Source organism: Nicotiana tomentosiformis, chromosome 2, assembly GCF_000390325.3.
Source record: "Nicotiana tomentosiformis chromosome 2, ASM39032v3, whole genome shotgun sequence".
In the NCBI taxonomy this organism is placed as follows: domain Eukaryota; kingdom Viridiplantae; phylum Streptophyta; class Magnoliopsida; order Solanales; family Solanaceae; genus Nicotiana; species Nicotiana tomentosiformis.
The window spans coordinates 45,869,246-45,887,112 of NC_090813.1; positions in this window are offsets into that span (position 1 = coordinate 45,869,246).

A 17,867-nucleotide genomic window follows, 5' to 3' on the forward strand; every position below is an offset into this window, starting at 1 on the left:
TCAAATTCTTGCAACAAGAGTACCCATCTCATCAACCGAGCTTTAGAATCCTTTTTTCTCATAAGATAGCGAAGCGCCGCATTATCCGTATGGACAATAACTTTGGCACCCATCAAGTACGGGTGAAACTTCTCAATTGTAAACACAATGGGAATAAGGTCTTTCTCCGTAATGGTGTAATTGACTTGGGAACTATTCATGATCTTACTAGCATAGTAAACTGGATGAATAACCTTGTTAATACATTGCCACAAAATAGCCCTAGCCGTAACGTCACTTGCATCACACATGAGTTCAAAAGGCAAACTCCAATTTGGAGCGGTAATGATAGGAGGGGATGTCAACTTGAGCTTCAATAGTTAGAAATCCCTCATACAAATCATCATTGAAATGGAACTTGGCATCCTTCTCAAGGAGATTACACAATGGGTTCACCACTTTAGAAAAATCTTTGATAAAACGACGGTAGAAACCCGCATGGCCTAAGAAACTACACACACCCTTCACCGATGTTAGGGGTGGAAGCTTATAACTCACCTAAATCTTCGCTTTTTTAACTTCAATTCCATTCCTTGAGATTTTATGGCCAAGGACATTGCCTTCCTCGACCATGAAATGACATTTCCCAATTGAGCACCAAATTGGTCTATTCACATCTAGCCAACACTTTGCCCAAATTTGCAAGACAATCATCAAAAGAATCCCTAACCACCAAGAAGTCATCCATGAAAGCTTCAAGGTAGTCCTTCACCATGTCCGTGAAAATAGCCATCATACACCGTTGAAAAGTCATCGGTGCATTGCTGTAACGACCCGATCGATCATTTTGTGTAATTGCATCCCGTTACCCTTTTTATTGCTTCACACTTGTGTGTTTATGCTTTTATGACTTGACAGATTGGTTAGTTTCATTTCAGAAAGCTTTCGGGTTTATTTTGACCCTTGATTCTTGACTTTGAAGTTTAAATTTAAAAATGTTGACTAAACTTTGACTTTTATAAAAATGACCCCGGAACTATATTTTTATAGCTTTGATAGCTTCGTATCGATGTTTCGGACTTAGGCATATGCCCGAAATAGATTTTGGAAGTTCGTAGGTTGATTTGTGTTGATTTGCCGAAATTTGGCAATTTAAAGTTGAAAAGTTTGGCTGTAGGCTGACTTTTATATACCGAGTTCAGAATTTAATTTTAGGATTTGGAATAGGTCCGTTATGGTATTTAGAACCTGTCTACAAAATTTGGTGTCGTTTGGACTTGATTTGATAGGATTCAGACGTCTAATTGTAATTCTAGGAGTTCTTGAAAATTTCTTTAAAATTCATGCATTTTAGAGTTCAACTCGTAGTTTTAGATGTTATTTTTGTGTTTTGATTGCGCGAGCGAGTTCGTATGATATTTTTTGACTTGTGAGGATATTTGGTTTGGCGCCCCGAGGGCTCGGGTGAGTTTCAGACGCTTAGCATAGTGTTGATAAAGTTTAAGTTTGCTGGTTTATGCACAGGTGCTTCAGATCTCACATTTACGAGTTTTTGGATCGCAATTGCGATGTTAGGCCAAGTATGCTGGGTTCGCATTTACGATAATTACCTGGGGAGAGCTGGTTCGCATTTTCGATCTTCATGGTCGCATTTGCGGAGGTCCAAGGTTCGCAATTGCGAACTTTTCGTCGCATTTGCGATGACAACAAAAATGGAAGGTCTTCGCATTTGCGAGGGATTCTTCGCATTTGCGGGGTTCGCAATTGTGAACCACTGGTCGCATTTGCGACATCTGCGGCTGGACAAAAAGCCGAGGGACGGGAGTTTTGAACTCATTCTCTCATATTTGAACCCTAGACTCGGTAGGAGGCGATTTGAAGAGGGATTTTCACCTACAAACCTTGGGTAAGTGATTCTAATCTATTTCTAATCATATTCCATCAACATATGTTAGATTTTAACATCAAAATCATATGAATCAAAGTGAAAATTTGTGAAACTTTGTCATGTTTTTGAAAAATAAGAAATTGAGTTTTGAGAGTCGATTTGGACTCGGATTTTGAAACTAATCACATATATGGACTCGTGGGGTCATGGGTAGACGGAATCTACCATTGGACACGTGTTTTGACCGGTGGAGCCCAAGTTGACTTTTGTTGACTTTTTAGAAAAAGTGTATGGATCTTAACTTTATCTATTATAATCAAATTCCCTAGCACTATTTGATGATATTGAGTCGATTTTGGTTAGATTTGAGCCATGTGGAGGCGGATTTTAAGGGAAAAGCTATTTCCGAGTGTTGAATTAGCCTAATTGAGGTATGTGTCTTGCCTAACTTCGTGTGGGGGAACTACCCCTTAGGATTGGTATTGTTTGATTTAATTATGCTAAGTAAAATCCGTGTATGCAAGGTGACGAGTGGGTACACAGGTTGTACGTGGTATTTGACCGGTTTAGGCTAATTAGACTATTTTCATGCTTTAATTGAAATGCTATATCATGTTCTAACTTCTCATAGTCAATTTATCCTTAATTGTGTTACACTATCCTTACATGCCTTAATTGGCTTGCTTAGTACTTGTTCTACATCCTACTTACTAAATTGCTCCCATGCTTTAGTTGAACTTGTTGCCTCTTTTATTATTACATGCTATCTCTTCATTGTTAATTGTCATTATTTGAAGTTATTGTTCGTGTTATCTCTTTCTTTATTGATTTTAGTTACTTGAAGTAATTGTTTATGTTATCCCTTTTACATGTTGATTTCCATTGTTTGAGACTCATTGTTAAATATTATCTCTTTTATTGTGAGTTAGTCTTATCTGATATCATAGTTATACATTATCTCTCTCACTATTGAGTTATTTGGTGTTGAAGTTGTGAAAATTGTTAATACGTTGAGGCAATGTTGGTTATTGTTGAAATATCTATCTTATTGAGCATTTTTCATACATTGTTGTTGTTGATATTCTTGTATACGTTGGGGTAGAGCCATGGCTATTGTTGTGGAAATATTGATATTGTTGTCGTTGGCGAGTTGTGATATATGGACACTTGTGGTGCGAATTGTTATTGTGATATAATATTGACGCGCATGCGGCGGTACAAGGCTTGGTGTTGATGTGCATATGGCGGTATAAGGTGGGACTAATATGCGTGTTGCTTATAGGGGAACTACGTGAAGCCACACGACATCATAAGGTGGGCTAAAGTGGGTAGCTATTTCGGGAAAACTATTTTCAAAACCTATTTCAAATGTAAGGCTCACGCAGCGGTATAAGGAAGGATTGTGATTGAAATTGAGAAATGTGAATACGAAGTGGTACCTCAGTTGTGAGTCTTGATTATACGAGGCGGTACCTTGTTTTTGATTTCATTATACACGAGGCAGTACTTCGTTGTGATTCTTGCTGTTTATTTCATGTTGCAAAGTGTTTTGGTGGGAATATATCTTGTTGTTCACTCCTATTTGTTCTAGCAGTTGTTGTCCATACATGATCACTGTAGCCTCTTTAGTTGCTACTTTTATGCTATTTCTGTTGTTGATTTCTGGTACTAGTTCATGCTATCATCTCGTTCCGTATTAGTTGTTTTTTCACTTTCCATTACATATCCGTATTACATTTTTATACTGTTTATTTATATCCTAGTAGGTGTCTTGACCTGGCCTCATCACTACTCTACTGAGGTTAGACTCGATACTTATTGGGGACCATTGTGGTGTACACATACTACGCTTCTGCACATTTCTTTGTGCGGATCTAGGTACTTGTGCTCGTGCCGGTCGTTAGAGATTACCTGGTAGCTGGCTTATCGAAGACTTCAAGGTATTCCTGCTCGGCGTCCGCAGGCCTCGGAGTCACCTTCCCTTATTATCATTTACTGCTGTATTTCTTTTTGGATAGTGATGTAGTAGTAGTCTAGTTATACTCTGTAAAGCTTATGTCTTAGTTTTACTGGTTTGGGATATATTGATGAGATTCTGTTTTCAAAAGGTTTTATCAGTTTTTCAGTTTTATTTTGGTACTTGTTAATTTTATTATGTTCAATTGTTAACAAATGTTAGGCTTACCTAGTATTAAAGACTAGGTGCCATTACGACATCATACGAAGGAAAATTGGGGTCGTGACAAGTTGGTATTAGAGCTCTAGGTTCATAGGTGTTACGAGTCATAAGTAGGTTTAGTAGAATCTTGTGGACCGGTACGGAGGCGTATGTACTTATCTTCAAGAGGCTAAGGAATTGTTAGGAAACTTCACTTCTTTGATTCCTTATTGTGTGAATTGGTTGATTTCGAAAACTAAATCTTTGACTTTCTATTCTCTCACAGATTGTGAGGACATGTACCACTGGATCCGACGATCAGACACCCGCTCCCCCTGCTAGAGCCGCGAGAGGCCGGGGGTGAGGTCGATGAGCGGCACGTGGTGCATCCAGAGCACCTACCCGAGCTGTGACAGAGGAGACACCAGTAGCTTCAGTCGGAGGACAGGCACCCGCGGCGCCTATTGCCACCCCAGCACTTCTGGAGACCCTCACACAGTTCTTGAGCATGTTCGGTAAGAAATTAAGTTTAGAGAGTCGATTTGGACTCGAATTGTGAAACTAATCACATATATAGACTCGTGGGGTCATGTGTAGACGAAATCTACCATTGGACACATGTTTTGACCAAGCGGGCCCCTGGTTGACATTTGTTGACTTTTTGGAAAATGTTTAAAGATCTTAACTTTATCTATTGCAATTGAATTCCCTAACATTTTTTGATAATATTGAGTCGATTTTTGTTATATTTGAGCCGTGTGTAGGTGGATTTTAAGGGAAAAGCTATTTTCGAGTGTTGAACTAGACTAGTTGAGGTAAGTGTCTTGCCTAAGTTCGTGTGGGGGAACTACCCCTTATGATTGGTATTGTTTGATTCAATTGTGCTAAGTGAAATCTGTGTATGCAAGGTGACGAGTGGGTATACAGGTTGTGCATGGTATTTGACTGGTTTAGGCTACTTAGACTATTTCCATGCTTTAATTGAAATGCCATATTATGTTCTAAATTTCCATAGTCAATTTATCCTTAATTGTGTTAAACTATCCTTACATGACTTAATTGACTTGCTTAGTACTTGTTCTACATCCTACTTACTAAATTGCTCCCATGCTTTAGTTGAATTTGTTGCCTCTTTTATTGTTACATGCTATCTCTTCATTGTTAATTGTTATTATTTGAAGTTATTGTTAGTGTTATCTCTTTCTTTATTGATTTTCGTTACTTGAAGTAATTGTTTATGTTATCCCTTTTACATGTTGATTTCCATTGTTTGAGACTCATTGTTAAATATTATCTCTTTTATTGTGAGTTAGTCTTATATGATATCGTGGTTATACATTATCTCTCTCATTATTGAGTTATTTGGTGTTGAAGTTATGAAAGCCGTTAATATGTTGAGGCAATGTTGGTTATTGTTGAAATATCTATTTTATTGAGCATTTTTAATTCATTGTTGTTGTTGATATTCTTGTATACGTTGTGGTAGAGCCATGAGCTATTGTTGTGGAAATATTGATATTTTTGTCGTTAGCGAGTTGTGATATATGGGCACTTGTGGTGCGAATTGTTATTGTGATATGATATTGACGCGCGTGCGGCGGTATAAGGCTTGGGGTTGATGTGCATGTGGTGGTATAAGGTGGGACTAATGTGCGTGTTGCTTATAGGGGAACTACGTGAAGTCACACGACTTCATAAGGTGGGCTAAAGTGGGTAGCTATTTTGGAAAAACTATTTTCAAAACCTATTTCAAATATAAGGCTCACGCGGCGGTATAAGGAAGGATTGTGATTGAAATTGAGATATGTGAATACGAGGCGGTATCTCGATTGTGATTCTTGATTATACGAGGCGGTACCTCGGTTTTGATTTCATTATACACGAGGCAGTACCTCGTTGTGATTATTGCTGTTTATTTCATGTTGCAAAGTGTTTTGGTGGGAATATATCTTGTTGTTCACTCTTATTTGTTCTAGCAGTTGTTGTCCGTACATGATCATTGTGTCCCCTTTAGTTGCTACTTTTATGCTATTTCTATTGTTGATTTTTGGTACTAGTTCATACTATCATCTTGTTCCGTATTAGTTATTTCTTCACTTTCTGTTACATATCCGTATTATATTTTTATACTATTTATTTATATCTTTGTAGGTGTCTTGACCTGACCTCGTCACTACTCTACTGAGGTTAGGCTCGATATATATTGGGTACCGTTGTAGTGTACTTATACTATGCTTCTGTACATTTTTTTTGTGCAGATCCAGGTATGTATGCTCATGCCGGTCATTAGAGATTACCTCCTAGCTGCCTTATCGGAGACTTCAAGGTATGCCTGCTCGGCGTCCACAGACCTCGGAGTCACCTCCCCTTATTCTCATTTATTGTTGTATATCCTTTCGTACAGTGATGTAGTAGTACTCTAGTTATACTCTATGGAGATCATGACTCAGTTCCACCTATTTTCGGGTGTATATTGATGAGATTCTGTTTTCAGAAGGTTTTATCAGTTATTTAGTTTTGTTTTGGTACTTGTTAATTTTGTTCTGTTCAATTGTTAACAAATGTTAGGCTTACCTAGTCGTAGAGACTAGGTTCCATCACGATATCCTACGGAGGGAAATTGGTGTCATGACAATTGCACAAACCAAAAGGCATCTTCTTGAAAGCAAAAGTACCATAAGGACATGTAAAGGTTGTTATCTCTTAATCTTCCGGAGCAATAAGAATTTGGTTGTAGCCCGAGTAGCCATCAAGAAAACAATAAAAATCACGGCAGGCTAATGTATCTAGCATTTGGTCCAAGAAAGGAAGTGAAAAGTGATCCTTCCTTGTGACTTTCTTGAGCTTATGATAATCCATAAAAACCCTCCAACCGGTCACTGTTCTTGTAGGAATAAACTCATTCTTATCATTGGTAACAAGCGTCATGCCCCCTTTCTTTGGGACACATTGAACCGAAGAGGTCCATGAACTATCGGAGATAGTGTATACAACCTCGGCACCCAACCATTTGATAATCTCCGTCTTGACCACTTCTTGCATAGCCTCATTGAGTCTTCTTTGATGTTCGATGGACGGTTTAGCACCATCCTCCAACTTGATCTTATGCATGCAAAATGCGGGGCTTATACCCCGAATATGCGCCAAAGTCCACCCAATAGCCTTCTTCCTCTTTTGCAATACCGCCAATGTGGAATCAATCTGCACGTTAGTTAAACAAGAGGAAAGAATAATCGGTAAAATAGAAGAATGGCCAAGAAATTCATATCAAAGGTGTGGAGGAAATGGCTTCAACTCCAAAGTAGGTGGCTCTTCAATAGAAGGGTTTGTAGGAGGAGTCTTCCTATTCTCAAGATCCAAAGATAATTTCCGGGGTGCATAGTTGTACGACCCCATGCCTTACAAAGAATTCACACACACCATGAACTCATCCATCTCATCATCATCAAAATTGAGCAAAACGGCTTTCAACATATCACCAATGTTGATTGTAGCACTTATTTCATCAGCAATAACATCGGTCACCAAGTCCAAAAAAGAACACACCTCATTGACATTTTGTTGTCACATAGACTTACACACATGGAATACCACCTTTTCGTCACCAACCCGGAAAGTGAGTTCTCCGATTTCCACATCACAAAGAGCCTTACCCATAGCAAGGAAAGGTCTCCCAAGAATTATAGGCACTTCATAATCAAATTCACAATCTAGATTAACAAAGTCCGCCGGTTGAATGAACTTATCAACCCAGAGCAAAACTTCCTCAATCACTCCCAACGGCCTCTTCTTAGTATGATCGGCCATTTGCAACCTCATATATATGGGTCTTGGATGCCCAATTCCGAAAGTTTTGAAAACTGAATAAGGCATCAAATTAATATTCGCCGCACGATCACAAAGAGCTTTAGCAAACTCGACACTCCCAATTGTACAAGGAATCATGAAAGCACCGGGATCCTCCAACTTAGGAGCCATGGAATGAACAATTGCACTCACTTGATGAGTGACCTTGATAGTTTCAAAATTCATTGACCTCTTATTGGTCATAAGAACTTTCATAAACTTTGCATAACCAAGCATTTGTTCTAAAGCTTCTACCAATGACATATTAATTGAAAGACTCTTCATCAGTTGAATGAACTTCTTGAATTGATTCTCGCCATTTTTCTTGGCAAGTCTTTGAGGCTTAGGCAATGGTGCCTTGGCCTTTTATACTACCGGCTTCGGTATGTCAATGATGTGCTCCCTAGACGGGTTCACCTCTTCTTGAGTCTCTTCAATACTATCATCAATGTCAATTCGAACCTCATCATTTGCTTGAACAACAATGTTTGGGGTTTCCTCCTCATGTACCACTTGGTCGTCATCCACAAGTTGCCTTTCAATTGAGGTGGGTGCATTCCCGCCTCTTTCACTTCTTGTTATAACCACCATAGCATGCCCTGTATTGCTACCATCCTTTGGGTTCACCCCCATGTCACTTGGTAGTGAACCCTTAGGACGAGAATTTAGAGCTTGAGAGATTTTCCATATTTGAACTTCAAGATTACAGATTGATGTGTTGTGTGAGGCAAGTTGGGCATCCGAATCGGCATTTTTTCCCATCATTTGCTTAAACGTATTCTCAACATGACCCATCTTATTGTTTGAAGAACTTGAACTATCGTATTCTCGGTTGTTAATACATTGTGGGCCTTTGAAAACCCGACCCCTGGTTGCCTTGATTGTTTCCCCAACCACCTTGACTCTTGCCTCCACAATTTTCTTGGTTCTTTCCACTCCAATTTCCTTGATTGTTGTTATTATGCCAATTTTCTTGATTGTTAGAACTCCAATTGCCTTGGTTATTTTGTGTTTGCCATTGTTGTTTATTTTAGCCTTGGAAGTTGTTTCTTTGCCCTTGAAAATTATTCACATATTGAACTTCCTCCTCTTACTCATGATAAGAATCATCTTGATCAAAACAACCATCATCTTGCACATAATTCTCCACTAGAGTTTGCATTTGTGGACCCTTGGTCTTCTTCTTATTCACCAATACATTTACTCCCTCCATAGCATGAACTTCCTTAGAAGCTTGCACTTGATTAAGTTGGGATTTTTCTAGTTGAGTCATGGTTGGTATTAATTCGGCAATGGCTTGCCCATGGTCTTGCAACTCTTTGTGGAGGTGTATCATGTTGTAATTACCTTGTCATAAAGTTTCCACCGGCTAATTGATTGACCACTCATTGGTTCGTAGTATTGATACCAACGTAGAAAATTTATTGGATCATATTGCCGGTCATATCATTGTTTGGACACTCCTTCACCATTATCCGATATCTCACCTAAATCTCATGCAAAGGTTCACCGGGCTCTTGCTTGAACGCCAATATTTCATCCCGAAGAGTAGCCATATGCATGGGAGAGAAAACCTTAGCAATAAAATTTGCCGCCAATTCATCCCAAGTATGTATTGAATGATTCGGAAAATGTTCCAACAAGTCTAAAGATTTTCCCCATAGAGAGAAGGGAAAAAGCCTTATCCTCAAAGTATCATCGGAAACATTAGTTTGCTTGCTCCCCCAACACGTATCCACAAAGCCCTTTAAATGTATATAGGCATTTTGACTTGGCGAACCGGTGAAAAAGCCTTGTTGCTCTAGCAAAGTGAGCGTCACATATGTAATTTGAAAGTTGCCCGCCCTAATACGAGAGGGGACTATTGCACTAGCATAACCTTCGCTGGGCAATATCCGGTGTTGTGCCGCTTGTGGGTGTGGTGGGTGTGGTACGGGTACATTGTCTTGTTGAACCCGGCCTCGATGATTCGGTTGTGGCACTTGAGGTACATCATTGAGTTGTTCCTCCTCGCCGTTCAAGGCTTCCAATGGCATATATTTGAGCTTATTGTTCGCCATTTTGTACCTACGATTTCTTCAACAATTTAGTAACACAAAAAGAAAAAAGGATACTTCAAGAACACACTCAAATATATAGCTAACACCGTTAAAACTCCCCGGCAATGGCACAAAAAATTGATCCACATCCAATCCGCACTCAATAGTGAGCGGAAATAGTCGTTGGAAGAATAGTACCTAATAAGAGTCGGGGACGATTTCCTGATGCTTTCTTAAGACCACCAAACTTTGGGCAATCACCAAGGTCGTGGCCTCGACCCGGTCTACAAAATACTCCGCTTCATTACAGCCTGCCGCCAAAGCGGCTGCAAAGAAAGAGGAAAAATGATGAAGAAGAAAAGATCTCCTGACTCCTCAGACGCTCCTGCCGAGGCTAAGAAGAAGAAAAGGATCATGCTCAGGGTTAGAAAGAGCACCAAGAAAACTTCTAGTGCTCGGGTCCCAGATTCCGAAGCTCTTCATCGGCTCAAGGACTTCCCGAGGATGATAAGGACATGGATTTCATTGTTCACGAACCGATCGACACCGCACAAGATAGCTGGTAGCCCCGGAAGGGGGCAATTGTAAGGCTGAATCCTCCTCAGCTCGGGAGCTCAAGGAGGAACATGTGGCCACTGCTTCTCAAGAAGCCCCTCCGATCCCGCTCTTAAGGATGAGGTCGTCATCCACATTCAAAAATCGCCGCCCCGACTGGAGGCCACTTTAAGTAAAGCTCGGGCTGCTGAAGAGAAGCCAACTAACATGTCTCGGGCTGTGGATGAAGCCCTCAATTTATTTTTTGAGGGTGTGGACATTGGCATGCTAGAGGATTAATCTGGCTTTGGCCACCTGGAGATCCCAAAAAGGGTTGTACAATCGGGAGTAGATGGGCCAAGCTCGAGCTCGAAGCTCGAGAAGCTATTTTCGGCCTCGAGCGTGGACCTTGAGCGAAAGAAGACAATTATGTTCACGGTGCCAGCAGATACCAACATGTTGTCTGGGCCAGTCAGGGTGCCCAGCTATCTCTGTTCCTTGGTAATTAAGAAAGACCAAGTGAAGATGAATGAGGTAGATTGACCAAGTCTCTTCAACGAAGCTCAACATGCGTTGTGTCAGGTATACCCTTTTCCCTCTTTACCTCAACGAGTTCATGTTGCCTTAACGGTTTTCTAATAGTTTTCTTTTTATATCTTAGGCCTCGGTGCTTTACCATGAAAGCTTTCACCGGTCCAAGATGAAGGTGAGTCACCTCGAGTTTGAGTTCAAGGAGCAGGTCCAGCAAAAAGAGATGTACAAAGCTCTTTGTGAGGAGAAAGATAAAGCCCTTAGGGACATGGCTGACCGCTCCGTCCTTCAGGCCAAGCTGGTGAAACCCCAAAAGGAGGCTTCGAAATCTAAACAAGACCATGCCCTCTTGGTTGAAAAGGTAAGGGTCCTTGAGATTGATATCAAGAGGTTAAACACAAATGCTAAGACTGAAACCTCATAGGTTCAGGAGAAAATAACCCTAATCGACCAGCTTAGGTCCGAAATGGACGAGGTCAAAGCTTTAACCGATGAGCTGAGGGGCAAAATATATCTCCTAGCATCGAAGTGGGATGCCACCAAAGAGGAACTGGCATCGACCAAAGTGCAACTCCGAGTGATGAGAGAAAAGGCCAACAAATGGTCTAGGCTGAATGAGGAGCTCCGGGCGCAACTTGCCTTGGCCGTTGCAGAACGGTACGCTCTCGGCCAAGAATTTACTACACTAAAGTCCAAATTGGAGGTGGCTTCGAATGATGTCTCTCAAGCCCAGGACATGCTGGCCTAGTACAAGAATAATGTAGAGGTAACCGAAGTCCATATTATAACGAGAGAGACTCTCGAGGAGATCCAAGCACGAGGAGTTGACTTAGCAGCCGAGATTGAAGAGGCCAAGAGGCTTGAAGCTGAGACTAAGGCGAGGTATCAACCCGAGGGTTCGGATAGTGAGCCGAGCTCTGATGAAGACTAGGCAGGGAATGCCTTAGCATATTTTTGCCTTTTTGGTTTTTGTATTCGTACATTTTTTGCTTTGGGGGAATTTCCTCGTGCCTCTGTAAATACATTTCGATGAATACATGTATATAAAATTACCCTTTGGCTACATTTTGTGTCCTTTAATTTGCTTATGTTTAGGACTCAGGATATGTAACCTGCGTCTCGGACTTAATACAACATCAATGCCTTAGCATAAAATTTACTTAAATTATTTCATCTCGGACCCCGAGTTGCTTTGACTTCGGACATTCGTTATAAAATAAAATGAAGTCTTTATTAAAATATTGGAATGATTAATTCTGACACAACTAATTTTTGCTGTAACAACCTGGCCGGTCGTTTTGAGCTGAGAGTCTTTCGGATCAGCCTCTCTACTCCTTAGGGGTAGGGGTAAAGTCTGCGTACACACTACCCTCCCCAGATCCCATTAGTGGGATTTTACTGGGTTGTTGTTGTTGTTGTTGTTGTTAACCTGGCCGGTCGTTTTGAGAGTTATAGCCCCGATCCCCTATTAACTGCTTCTCCCATATTGTTTTCTGCTATTGTGACTTGCCGAGTGGTTTCGTTTTGGTTTTTGGAGTGTTTTGGGATACTTAGTCCCCAAATGGAGGTTTAAGCCTTAGGATTTGGACCGTAATCGGAACTATGTGAAGATGACTTTGGAATGGAGTTCCATTGGTTCTGTTAGCTCCGTTAGGTGATTTTGGACTTAGGGGCGTGTCCGGATAGTATTTTGGAGGTCTGTAGCTCATTTAGGCTTGAAATGGTGAAAGTCGAAGTTTTGGAGATTTTGACCGGTAGTGGACATTTTGGTATCGGGGTCGGATTCTAATTCTGGAAGTTGGAATAGGTTCCTAGGGATGAATATGACACGTGTGCAAAATTTAAGGTCAATCGGACGTGGTCTGGTTGGTTTCGGCATCGGTTGTCGAATTTGGAAGTTTCAAGTTTAAGTTTGAATCGGAGGATGATTCGTGATTTTAGCATTATTTGATGTGGTTTGAGGGCTCGACTATATTCTTATGGTATTTTAGGATTGGTTGGTATGTTTGGTTGAGGTCCCGGGGGCCTCGGGTGAGTTTCAGGTGCTTAACGGATCAAAAGTTGGATTGGTGTTGTTGCTGAAGTCTTCAGGCATCTGGTGTTTTTGCACGTGCGGCGCACAAAGCGCAGAAGCGGATATTGGAGGCATGGCTAGGGATCACAGGTGCGAGGGAATTTCCGCATCTATGATACCTACAGATATGTTATACTAACCGCAGGTGCGGTGAATGACAGCAGAAGCAGACAGTGCTCCGCAGGCGCGCGCACGCAGGTGCGGCCCCCTTGCTGCAGATACGGTCCGAGTCCCCTTTAGTGATTTTTACACCTGCGATGGATTTCCCGCACGCGCGGTACCGCATGCGCGGTTGAAGGCTCGCAGAAGTGAGTTTACTGGGCAGAAAAGAGGTATTCGAGGGTTGATTACCCAATTCGATTTTGGGAGTTTGAGAGCTCGGTGTGAGGCGATGTTTTCGAGATTTCTTCAAGGAGATTGTTGGGGTAAATGGTTCTAACTCGGATTTGACTATATTTCATGAATCTATTGCTATTTTCATCATCTAATTAGGGATTTGAGTTGGAAATTTGGGAAAAACGGTAGAAACTTCATAGACTACAATTTTGAGTTTTGGAAGGTGATTTGAGGCCGGATTCGAGTAATTCTTGTATGGTTAGACTTGTGAGTGAATGGGTAATCGTATTTTGTGACTTTTACCTGATTCTGAGACATGGGCCCGGGGAGACTTTTTGGGACGATTTTCTAATTTCTTGCTTTAGCTTTGATTTCATTAATTAGATTAATTTCTTATAGTTGTATTTATGGTATGAATTTGATTTTGGCTAGATTTGGGCCATTCAGAGTCAGATGTTCGGGGAAAAGGCATTGTTACCGATTGATTGAGCTTGATTCGAGGTAAGTGACTTGCCTAACCTTGTGTGGGGAAAATTCTCTTAGGATTTAGTACTGGCGTGATATGTGAGCGCCGTGTACGTAAGGTGACGAGTACGTACACGTGCTATTTGTTGAAAAACCCGATTTATTTTACTGAGTAGTAACATGTTTTCTCCTTTAATTTGAATTATACCGTTTAAATGAGTATTAGTCTGTTTTCATTCTTAATTGAGCTATTCCAACATGCGTAGTTATCCTGATTAGCCTAATATCACATGTCTACGTTCTTTAACTGCTTATCTGAACTGTGTGAAACATGCCTAGTTGATTTTCTATTTTTCCTTGTTCTTTATCAGTCTTAACTGTAGAATTCTTGCTGTTAACTATGGTATTTATCGGTTGAGCTGTGTGTTTACTTTTGAGACTACGAGGCGGTTCCTCGGGAGTTCTCCCTGCATATTTACTTTAAGACTACGAGGCGATTCCTCGGGAGTTCTCCCTGCATATTTACTTTTGAGACTATGAGGCGGTTCCTCGGGAGTTCTCCCTGCATATTTACTTTTGAGACTACGAGGTGGTTCCTCGGGAGTTCTCCCTGTATATTTACTTTTGAGACTACGAGGCGGTACCTCAGAAATTCTCCCTGCGTATATATTTTTGGACTATGAGACGGTATCTCGGGAGATCCCCTGCTGTTTATCCCTGTATGTTGCATTGTTATATCATTGTGTTTTCTTTTTGTCAAATTCAAGTCTCTTATTATATTATTATATACCAGTGGGCCTGACCTCACCTCGTCACTACTCTACCGAGGTTAGGCTTGGCACTTACTGGGTACCGTTGTGGTGTACTCATGCTACTCTTGTACACATGTTTTTGGGTAGATTCAGGTACTTCTTATCAGCCCCGCTACTAGCTGAGAGTGCTTGCTGCTGTACGGAGACTTCAAGGTATATCTGCCGCATCCGTAGACCTCGAAGTCCCCCCATTTCCCTCCTATGCCATTTACCTTCCTTACTACTTTTATTAGACTCTGGTGTATAGAGATACTAGTTTTCCTCCTGTAGCTTGTGACCTATGATGTTTCGGGTCTTGGGAATACTGTGTATTATTAGAGTGTTGGTTGTTGTAAATGCCAAGCGGCATTGTTATCAGTTATTTAGTTATCTGTTATAGTTAGTTATTGAGTTTTGTTTCCATTTTTTGTTATTTCCATATCTTTTTTAGTCTTACCTAGTCGTAGAGACTAGGTTCCGTCACGACATCTTACGGAGGGAGAATTGGGTCATGACATTTGCCGAATGTGACTCTTTTCATGGCCGTAATTCGAGACCAATTGACTTGACCAGATCAGACATAATCTCTTGTGGATTTAAAATATTTAAGGACCTTACTTTTTATGTGTACGAACTCAAACGTCTCCAAGTCGCTTATATATTATTATCAAAGTTCCAATGGCTTCGTATTTTAAGTCGGTCATGGCCATTCGTATTTAGGCCCTGCCTCATAGGCTTGGTGCCTCCGGTGACTCGTAAGCTTAAGGGTCTTTAGGTGGATAGGAGTGGTTTCGTGGACTCTTATTGCCTTTGGGGTTTCATGCCCCCGGTTAATGGTGGCCCGTGGGCCTAGGGGGTTTTGAACCCAACACTCGTTCTAAGTGACGTAACGATAGCATTGCTCGTGAGAACGCGGACCGATGAAACAAGAAGACAAATTTCTGAGTTTATTACTTTAAATGTAGTGTAAGTAATAGAAGATACAGAAGTTATCCGCCATGGCTAGAACGAGCTATGTGGGCATGGTTCCTTTGACCATATGTCCCTTACAATAAATCCTATTATTCAAGCTTTGGCTTTCGATATCGAATAAAATTGCCTTCCAAATTCCGATCTTAGATCTTCGGTTCTTGACTCAGGGTGAGATAGTCCCCTAGTACTTGAGGCTGAATTTAGAGGGCTCGAGTACTATTAATCCAATACAGGTAATCCGCAGTCCCCGGTTTTAGGCCGGTCTCCAAAATTAGAGTAGCACGCTTACTGTTTCCTCGTTAAAAACCTTGCTGTAAAACCCACTTCGGGAAAAATTGTTCGAAGGAAAAAAGAGTGCAACACGTACTTTCAGACCTAATCCTTGGACTTGACTTCGATTGAGTACCTATATGGGTTAGTCCAAAGCGTAATAAACCTTAAAGAAATTCATGTATTCATACCTTAGCAGTAGTACCGCTTTATGTGTGCCACATTCTAGTTGTTTGGGAGTTGTACACCATTTCCGGACTCAAGCTGGTACGAGCCTTTCCCAGTTATGCCAGTGACTCTGTACGGTCCCTCGTAGTTTGGACCTAGTTTCCCGTCATTCGTGTTTTTGATATGCAGTATGACTTTCTTCAATACCAAGTCCCCGACTTGGAAGTGTTGAAGGTTTGCTATTCGGTTGTAATAACTTTCCATTCACTGCTTTTAAGGTACTAACCGGACTAGGGCGATTTCTCGCCTTTCATCTGTGTAATGACCCGACTTGTCGTTTGTGAATTGGCATCCCGTTCAACGGTTTAAGGCACTGAGCAGCTTCGTAATATGTATTATGACTTGCATGTGCGGTTGAGTTTGGTTTTCGGAAAATTCGGAATTAAAATGAAAGAGCAATTCTTACTTTTGAAGCTTAAATGAAAAGAGTTGACCGGAGTTTTGACTTTTGAGAAAACGACTCCGAAATGGAATTTTGATGATTCTAATAGCTTCGTATGGTGATTTCGGACTTAGGCGTATGTCCAGAATTGGATTTGGAAGTTAGTAGGTGATTTCGCATTTTGGCAAAAGTTGGAAAATTTGATTCCAGAAATTGGAAAGGTCCATTATGTCATTTATAACTCGTGTGCAAAATTTGAAGTCATTCTGGATTGATATGATACGTTTTGGCATAAATTATAGAAGTTGGAAGATTTAAAAACTCATAATTCGATTCGAGGCATGATTCATAATTTTGACGTTGTTTGACGTGGTTTGAAGCCTCGACTAATTTTGTATTGTATTTTGGAACTTGTTAGTATACCTGGTTGGGGTCCCATGAGGCTCAGATGAGTTTTGGATGGGTTTTTAACGTGTATGGTGTTTTGTCATTGTTTGGAGCATAAGCATGTAATGATCCAACGGTCCATTTTTAGTTCTAGAGATCGAAATTCGATTTCGAGACTTCCGGGAGTTTGATAATGAATTATAGGAATGAATTGCTGGTGTAAACAAATTTGGTGCGCAACTTTAGCGACCGGATTTGGCACTTTTAACGACGAGAATTGGATTTTTAGCGACCAAATTAGTGTTTTTATTGGGCAGAAACTTAAGGACTAAAAATGGTCATTTCCTTCATTTCGTTTTGGATTTTTGGAGCACGGTTCTTGGGCAATTTTGAGGATTTCTTCAAGACTTCAACTTGGGTAAGTGTCCTATATTCGAAATTTATTATATTTCATAAATACATAGTTATATTCATCATTTAATTCGGATTTAAATAGAAGAAATTTGGGTTTTTGCAACACCTTTCAAAAAACAGAAATTTAAGATTTGGAGGTCGAGTTGTTATCGGAATTTGATAAAATTGGTATGGTTGAACTCGTATCGGAATGGGTGTTCGGATTTCGTGAAAATTCTGTCGGGTTCTGATAGGCAAGCCCCGTATTGACTTTCGGTTGACTTTTTAATGCGAAATTTTAAGTCGACGTTATATTATTCGGAATTATTTCAGATGAATTTTAATGAAGTTATACAACTAACTTGGATAGATTTGAGCTGTCCGGAGGTCAATTCAAGCAAGAAGGCTATTCTGGAATATCGGCCTAACTTCAAAAAGGTAAGTGTCTTGCCTAACCTTGAGTGGATGAATTACCCCTTAGGCATTGAGTCTTTTGTGGAAATTGTGTGGTTAAAAGCCGTGTACGCGAGGTGACGAGTACGTACTTGGGCTTATATGTACAAAATTTATTGGTTTAAAGTCTTAGGCATTTTT